The following is a 9,288-nucleotide window of genomic DNA, read 5'->3' on the forward strand; positions in this document are numbered from 1 at the left end:
TCCTTCGCGTAGGTAGAAAGCCACTCCACGCCCTGATTGATCACATGTGGACGTGTATGAGTCGTAGCCGTAGACTGGTGGTAGTGTGGCAACGCGTACTTCGTGAAGAAGGGCGACGTCGACGTCAGAGGCCCGAAGCATGTCACATAGGAGTTTCAGCTTAGGTACAGTGCCGATCATGTTGATGTTCAGCGTGGCAAACCGATACGTTTGTTTCAGTGGTGGTGGACGCGCATCTACCATCACCAAGGGAAGTAAGAGGAGGGCACCGACAGGAAGTCCCGTCCCATCAGCTGCAGGGCCTCGCTTTTGATGTTAACAGGCAGCCTTGTCCGGCGGAGGCAACTCATCCGGAGGAGGGGGCGTATCTTCCTCAATGTCGTCGGCCCATGCTCCTGTGCCATGGGTCCGTCCAATGTCCATGGGAATTGCGTCGTGGTGAGAGAGATCTGGAGTTGTCGGCGGGGAGACAGGCGTCTCAACCGGCGCACCGATCGTTACATTGTGCGTGGCGACCTCCATAGTGGTTCCGTCCTGCGAAATGTCTTGATCATCGTGAAAGTTGTCCGCCGACCTCTGCATGGAAATGTCGGTTGGTTGGGTGTCGTCTTCGTCGTCGCGGGTGGCGACGCTTTGAGAGCCCGTGGGTGAACGGCGACGGCGTTTGCGCCTACGTGGCGAGCGTTGTTTGCGCACGTGTTCCTCAGCGTCGGACAACGGCAAGGAAGAGCGTCGACCTGGTTCGAATGCGTCGGTGGGTACAATGAAATTGTCAAACAGGTGTTGTGAAGAAGTACTGTTCTCCTCAGCGTCCGGTGCGGGAGCCTGTTCGGCGGCAAGGTTGTCAGGTGGGACGTCCGCACCGTCCATAGGTGACTGGGACGGTGGGACGTGCCGATCGGAAGGACCAGGCGACGGACTGGACGAAACTGTAGACGTGGCAAGAGCCGCTGCGTAAGTGACCGGTAGGGCGGTCATCATGGGTGTGACGGACGCTTCCGACAACGGGAGCTGCGCGACACGTCGTTGAATGCATTCAGACCGTAGGTGACCTTCTTACCCGCAACCGGAACAGGTTCGAGGTTGGCCGTCGTACATTATAATGGCACGGCAGCCTCCAATACGTAGATAAGAAGGCACGTGTTTCTGCAACTCGATGCGGACCTGTCTAACTCCGTTTAAAACGGGATAGGTCTGAAATTGTACCCATCGTTCGGCAACATGTTCCATAACGTTGCCATAGGGACGGAGCGCCTCGATGACGACGTCTGCAGGTAGTTCGAACGGCAGTTCGAAGATCCTTATCGTCCGTGTGCCGAGACCTGCGTGATCGACGGTAACGGGTCCGACGTTGCCGTCGGAATGGCAGAAGCGCAGTCCACGTTTTGCCTCTTGAAGCACCTTATCGCACACCGCATCGTTGATCATTTTGACGTAGACGGTACTGCTAACTATCGACAAGTGTATACCAATTAGATCCGTTGGTGGTATCTTAACTTCATCGCGAATAAATCGTTCTACCTCCAGGGCCTTGGGTCGGGCAAAGTCGGAACAAAAGTTGAAACGTAATGTCTTCTTCCGATAGTTGTGCGCCATGGTGGTCTAGAAGGGAAAACGGCACTTACAGCGGCCGAAGTAAACACAAACACACCGTGCGCGCCTCGCCCGCAGCGCTCTGGCGCGTAACCGCCTCGCAGCACTGCCGGCGGCAGACTGCCGTTTGAAAGTGGCCCAGCCTTTAGGTTTCGATGGTGCCCTTCCGTCTACACACATGCGTCGCTATCCATCTTCCTATAAGACCGAAGAACTACTGTCACAGAAGCAATCTATTTGTTTCGGAGACTTTTAATCTGTCAAGCGTCACACCACCACACAAAGCTGTAACAGTAACAAAATAGCTACTGGAGGCGCCGGGTATCGATCCCGGTACCTCTCACATGCTAAGCGAGCGCTCTACCATCTGAGCTACGCCCCCAGACACGAGACTGTATGCTTCGACGTCGTACACCTGTTTCCAGGCCAGCGCCCTGGGTGCCAGCCCGACCACGCCCTCCTCTCTCCCCACCCAGTCGTCCGCTCTGCCTCCATGCGTGCCAGCGAAACCTCGGCCACGCACACAGACTGTGCTACCAGGAAACCTCAAACAGCTGGGGGCGTAGCTCAGATGGTAGAGCGCTCGCTTAGCATGTGAGAGGTACCGGGATCGATACCCGGCGCCTCCAGATATTATTTTGGAAGAAAAAAGAGCCGCGATATTTTTGCCCTGCAAAGGTAGAATGATCATTAATCTTTTAATTAGTGGCTGGAATGAATGGACGAGAAATCAACTGTCTTTTAAAAAAACTTTTGGATTTAACTTTTAAGTCAAATGGCTTAAATTTATCTCCAGGACGAGAAGATTCTATAGAACTTAACATTTCATATAACTTTTTGTTGACCTTTCTATATTCGATGATAATGTTTTGTTGGGGTGACATGAAGAATAAATACACTCTTCATTATCATATCAGTGATTTATGTTTATTATTTTTATGCATAATTTATGATCATAAGATTAAGTTACCTTAGAGATAACAGCGTAATTGTTTCCGAAAGTTCATATCGTCAAACCAGAGTGCGACTTCGATGTTGGATTAAAAAAAAATTTGGGTGCAGGTGTCTAGTAATTAGGACTGTTCGGTCTTTAAATTCTTAGATGATCTGAGTACAGACCGGCGTGAGCCAGGTCGGTTTCTGTCCTAACACTGTTTACTTATCTTTGTGCGAAAGGACTATGTGGGTAAAATATTTTTATATTATTGACCGTTAATTATTGATTACTGTTTTGGCACATTAATGTGTTTAATTTAGAGTTTATTTATGTAGATTTTTGTCTAGAAGTAGTATTGATACTTTACGATTTATTTACATTTTCTTCGGATTTTCTTGTTTTGCTCATTTGTGTTTTAGTTAGTGTGGATTTTTTCAACTTTACTGGAGCGTACGGTTTTAGGCTGTATCCAAATTCGTAAGCGTCCAAATAAGGTAGGATTTTTTGGTATTCCTCAACCTTTTAGTGATGCTAATAAGCTAATTTGTAAGGACCAGCCCATTGCTATTCTATCTAATTATTTGCCTTATTATTTCTCTCCTGTTTTCAATGTAATAATTTCTTTGGCCGTTTGGGTAATTTTTCCTTATTTCACGTACATGTTTTCCTTTTCTTATAGGTTTTTATTTTTCTTATGTTGTACTAGACTAGGTATTTATGCTGTAATAATTGATCTTCAAATTCACATTATTCTCTGATAGTTTATTTTGGTTCTATTGCTCAGACTATTTCATGTGAGGTTAGACTAACCTTTAGCTTTAATTATTTTAATTGGTAGTTTCAATATGTTTGATTTTATGAGTTACCATCTTTATCGTTGATTTATTATTATATCTTTTCCTTTAGCCTTAGCTTGTTTTGCTGTAACTAACCGAACTCCTTTTGAGTTTGCTGAAGGGGAGTCTGAATTAGTTTCAGTGTTTAATAGTGAGTATGGTGCAGGCGGTTTTACTTTGATTTTTGTGGCGAAATATACTAGAATTGTTTTTATAAGTATGTTATTAGCTTTAATTTTTTAGGGGGTGATTTTTATTCTTTTGTATTTTTTAAGCTTACTACTATGTCATTGGGATTTACTCGAGTTCGAGGGACTTTACCACGATTTCCTTATGATAAGCTAAAGTATTTAGCTTGAAAGAGTTCTTTTGCTGTATCCGTCGGAACATCAAAACGTGATGACCAGCAGAGCGGTTAAAGGAGCAGCGTGGAAGGGCGCTGCATTGATCCTTTTATTCTTAGTTTGTCACTTGAAGCAACCTCCGTAGCCGAGATCGCTAACACTTATATGCGTGTCGGCGCACTATCCAGAAGAAGTAAGCTCGAATCTTTTTGACGGAGAAAATGTTCATCACAAAAATTTCGCTAGTAAATGGAGAAGTCCAAAGCCTGTGACAATACTGATGTGACAATGCTGATCTGTCTGTCCAACCAGCGAGTCATCTCGCTGTTGTTCGGTGTAGGCTGTATTAGGGTGAGTCAGGAGGAAATGTACACGCATTGAGGGGTGGTAGTATTAAAGATTCTGAACAAAAAAATTCGTATGAACGTATGTCCTGTTCTTAAGTCTCCGAGGAAAGTAACGAAAACAATGGGGATCAGGACAAATGTAGGTGATTGCAAATGCGACCTAATATTTTAATTGTTTACATTTCCTCACAAAAGATGTTGAGACAATCAGCGGTCAACTGCAGTGCATTTTGCAGTTCTTGTAGACCGCTGCTATGTTACTGATCGGAGCTCATTAGTACGCTCCTTTACTTGAGTACAAGCCTGTGCAATCCGAGCGAGAGGTTCCACCTTTATGTCCACTCTGCTCTTGCAGATTTCGCTCTTAAGCCAACCCGACAAGCAGTAATCTAATGTAGCAGGATTGTGTGACCTCAGCGGCCAAGAAATGACCCCATGGCAACCATTCGAACGCCCAGGATGTGTTTCAGTGAGGCATTGTGACACTGGGCGTACAGCAGTACGAAATGGCTAGTAAAGACAACGGTGCACAGCCTAATGTCACTTCTCCTGTATTCGCACGTGGGTGCTGGTGAAGTAGGATATGCGACGGACACTAGTGATTTTTAAACAGCTGTTGTTGGGTAGAATTAAGAAAGGGTATACGTTCACTTGAAGTTTTTTTTTTTCAGAATCGCCCATAGGCCTGCTATCAAGCCTAAAAGTATGTCCCTTTCTTTCTGACTCACCCTATACAAGTTTCGGGTTTCACCGCCTCTATTTTTCCATTTCCATTAGTATACGTTACGCTGTATTAGGTAAGTATTCATTTGACAGCCAAATGGCGCAGACACACTTAAAATAACAAAGCATGCTGGGCGAAGTAAAGGGAATGCGCTTTTCGGTATAGTATATCTCTCGGTCGTCCGCGAAATTTAATATGGTTTTCATTTTCTGACGAATGAGAAGATAATACTAAAACAATTACGGATTTTTTTCGCTTTCATTAATATCAGTGGCCTACGACAATACTTCGTAACCTTGTTGCACTGGACGAGACGGAGGAGAATGGAAACAACAGTCTTGATCGCCTATTAATAAACAGAACTCCCACCATTGTAGTTGCATCATTTGGTCGAAATACGGCATTTCGAATGCGGAATTAATTAAATTATTTCAGAAGATCCGTTATTGAAAAGACAGCAACATAATCAAAATTAATTTTACCTTTTAAATAGTGAGTACATTGTTACATTAGAAGGTAAACGAAAGAAATATATGCAATTTTTCAGAAGTAAACTAAACAAATAGGACACCAGTATTATGAATTTAGCATTGTTGATTATATACTATGCTCTTATTGAGCAAGAGTTTGGAAGTTCAGTTCATACTTTGCAAGTTGTTCTTCGAATCTAAAGCTTTCAAATTGATGAAGTTAAAGGTAACAGAGAAATAGAGGATTGAGATATATTAACTGCTTGTTATGTTAATGGTTAACTATCACAGCTACTTTATTGGCACGTAGCAGGTAAGTAGAAACCTGTATGTCATTTAATTAGCAATGGATGTGCGTCAGATTGAACACTGGTAGAAACTCTGAAGTACGTAAAATAACGGCATTATTTTGGCAAATGTTACTGTTGTACAAATCATTGTAGCCGGCAAGTAGTAAAGAGCACAGTTATTAAGCTGAGTTGTTGATGTGTAGCGCCCTGTGTCAGTGGGCAATGGAGACGGTGAGTGGCATGTTAGGCACAGTAAGTGTTTGTGCGCAAGTAGGAAATACTGAATTTACTCTGATGTTCCAATTATTGATGACACCCAAACTGTCCTACGAAAAGCTGTAATGCTAGTTAAATAGCATAAATTGCGATTTCAGCATTAGCATAGTAGTAGTTAACACACACACACACACACACACACACACACACATCTAATAACGTACCAGGTCTTTTTTAGTTTATGTACGGAACTGTGCAGAGAGTCAGAAGTAAGTTTCAGAATAGTCACGAATGTAAACATACGATGTTTGCGTCTGAAACAAAAGAGTGAATTTTACAATCATTATGAGATGATTATATTCTGCCATTACTGTATATAACTGGGCGCGCTAAAGGTAGAAAGACGTACCACTAACCAGTCAGGGCGGTTATGCAAGATTCGTTTTACTGCGGAACGAAGTGCTACAGCAGTTAGGAGAGTAGGTATATCATTCCTAGATGGATGGCAGAGCCAGAGAGAGCGTCCACGCGCGATTCGGCGCTTTGGCCGCGTCTTGCAGCCAACTTGTGGTTCCTCTCCCTCGCTCCTTATTGTAAACATACCGGCACGTGTCGCTGGTCTGTCAGCAGAAATCGGAAATAACCTCTGCTGAGCCTATGGTTTGGCCTCGTACGTAGACCGCAGTGAAGTCGTACAGGGTGAGTCTTTAAAAGCCGCGACGAAATATTTAAGTGGATGAAAATTTAAAATTAGCGACAGACACCCGCGATACTCCGCGGACTGCCAGGCGAACTGCACAGAGTACTGGATAAAGACAGTAATGGAAGGACGAGGTTCTGCGCACTGTTAAAAACACAGGCCGCGCTTGCATATATGTGTGTGTGTGTGGGGGGGGGGGGGGTGTATGTTTGAAAATCAGGAATTACAAGCGTAACTTACGTAGTAACATCTGTGTAGTAATTTTCACTGGCCGATGGTTGGTGATTGTAGACCAGTCTGCTCATAAAATGAAATTTATATTCTAATGGCATAATCTTGCTTTTTTGACAGGCAAAACTGAAACCACGGCGTTTAAACGATATGGGCACATTGTTTATTTATCTAGTTTTAAACAAACAATATGAAACACGAAAAAACACAAATATTTACAGATTTGCGTCGAACGAAAATTAAAGTTTACAAATTCTACAAATGAGTAGTCCATTGTTAATAGTGTTTAATAAATTGCTTAAGGTTTTCGGTAGAACAGAAAACGCTCGTATTTCGGAAAGCATATAGAGTTATATCAGTCAATGTGACGAAGATTGCTGCACATGGAGGAAATAGCCAGAGAAATAAGTAGAGTCAATAGGAGGGTCTTAACGGAGTGCGCAACCTAATACACAGAAAATATTTATTTACGGTGTTCCTATAGAAGTAGTTTAGATTCCATACATATCGTACACCCCACAGTGTGTTGGACGCGGCATATTAGAAACAACAGCACTGATGCACACAGGATAGTTCGTCACAGTGGATTGATGTCTGTCCGTAACCTTATCGTAATACGTAATTTCCCTAAAAGAAACTAGTGAAACATGGCTAGACAATAGTTTTATCAGGTTATTGCGCCCTAATGGACTGACATTTTGGGAGTAAGTCACCTTCTGCACTCAGAATCATTGTTGATGTAATGAGTTAACGGCTTACTCGTATTGCAGTTGCGAATTCATTTAGTACTTTCTCGGCAACAGCTTCATCACCTAAAAAATTTTAAGGCTGTATACCCACGAAAATAACGAGCATTTCTTAGATCATCACGCCATTAGTAGGTACTACACATCCATTTCGTGCTAATAGCCCGTTTCGTGCTATATGTTGCTACTTCAATCGTGAATTAATACGTTTGTGAGGTAAGTTAGCAGAAATTGTTGGTCTGATGTTCCTCCCTTACGGCATCTCGAAATTAAAGAGGAGTTCATAATGCAAGTGTCATTCCACAGGCGGCATGTAGTAACTCCATGGAAAAGGCTCGATCGCTAAGTATTTTATTTGTGACGCTTATTGAGTAATCATCATCATTTGAGTGTGGCAAAATTTGCACAAAAGAGAGATTATTTATACGATCTTCTGTTTTGTCTTTCGTGTAAATTTTGCCACAGTTATCTGGTGGTGATTACTCGAAACGTGTCATGAATAAAGTATTTAGCGACCAAGACGTTTCCATGGAATTATTATATGCCAGGCCTGGATGGTTTCATACCTTACAAATGGATGACTTCATCAATTAAATCGATTAGAAAGCCAGCGACAAAGTATACAGATATCAAGCGACAGATTGCGACCTCAGGCGAGGATTGTTAGGTAACAGCATCTGAAACATTCATTGTGAGCTTGGCCGCGCTACAAGATGGATTTAAACAGAGTAGAACAGCGAGCATAAATGAAACTTGCCTTTTCCGCTGGCAGAAATGCAGAACTACGAACAGCTGTGGGTGGCATGGTATGACCCACGAAGGTTATGCTCAGTCTGGTGTATGACAGCCACACTATTCTGGACTCTGACCCTGTTAGGAACGGCCACTCTGTCAAGGCCCAATACTGTCGCAACTTTCTGCTGTACCATCTGCGACAAACACTTCGATGAAAACGTCCGTCGGTGCTGTATAATGCTATCGAACTCCATGACAACGTACAGCCAACACTGCAGGCGTCATCAATAATTCTGTACAGCTGTGGGGATGCGAAATCCTCTCCCGCTCACCCTAATCACCAGACCTCAGTCCATGCGACTTCGACCACGTTACACAACTGAAGAAACCATTGAGTGAGAGACGCTCTGCAAACAGGGCAGATATCCTCACGGCATTTCGGCGACAAGCGGCGCACATTAATGGCAATAACAGTGGCATTCTACGCTTTCCCCGTTGTTGGAAACGCTGTGTAGGTGTGTGGGTACAATGGGGGACTATTTTGAAGGACAGTGGTTGATTCTGATTCATTTTTGTTCCGTTTGTACTCGTGCACAACAAATTTACACAGAGTTCCAATACTTGAGTTTCATTTGAACCTTTTCTGTGGCGTCCTGTGCTGGAAGCCTATTTTATCTTGGCATTCAGATACACACTGCATTACCACTTTACTGCACGCCGTAAAACTCCCATCTTGTCGCATTATTGCCAGATACGCCTTAGTTGCCATGACTTACGGAATGACCTTCGTATAACTTACTTGAGATATTCTTAACGCTTGTAGTTAGGGCTTGATAGCCCAACGACAGTCCAGAACACATCGTGAAGATATAGAGCACCCATAAGCAGCTGACACTGACCTTGGGACAGACTGTAATCAGTGGGTTGCATTATACGAGGGGAATTCAGTAAGTAATGCAACACATTTTTCTTCTCAGCCAACTTCCGTTGAAAAAATGCGGAATCTGTTGTTGGACATCGTGGAATATTCCCGCTTCCGCCTCTGTAGTTTCACGAAGTTCCGGTAGGTAGCAGCGCTATCGGTAGGTTTCAGAATTGCGTCTGTAACGGACGTGCGTT

At 43.6% G+C, this 9,288-nt stretch overlaps 2 non-coding genes across 2 annotated transcripts; one reads left to right on the forward strand and one right to left on the reverse strand.

Annotated features, from left to right (window-relative positions):
• Positions 1-1,902: 1,902 nt before the first annotated feature.
• Positions 1,903-1,975, reverse strand: Trnaa-agc (transfer RNA alanine (anticodon AGC)). Its single transcript has one exon. It is a non-coding gene; the product is annotated as a tRNA-Ala (tRNA).
• A 174-nt stretch (positions 1,976-2,149) lies between these two features.
• Trnaa-agc (transfer RNA alanine (anticodon AGC)) lies at positions 2,150-2,222 on the forward strand. The gene has a single exon. It is a non-coding gene; the product is annotated as a tRNA-Ala (tRNA).
• The last annotated feature ends 7,066 nt before the right edge of the window (positions 2,223-9,288 follow it).

Source organism: Schistocerca gregaria, chromosome 1 (assembly GCF_023897955.1).
Source record: "Schistocerca gregaria isolate iqSchGreg1 chromosome 1, iqSchGreg1.2, whole genome shotgun sequence".
Classification (NCBI taxonomy): Eukaryota; Metazoa; Arthropoda; class Insecta; order Orthoptera; family Acrididae; genus Schistocerca; species Schistocerca gregaria.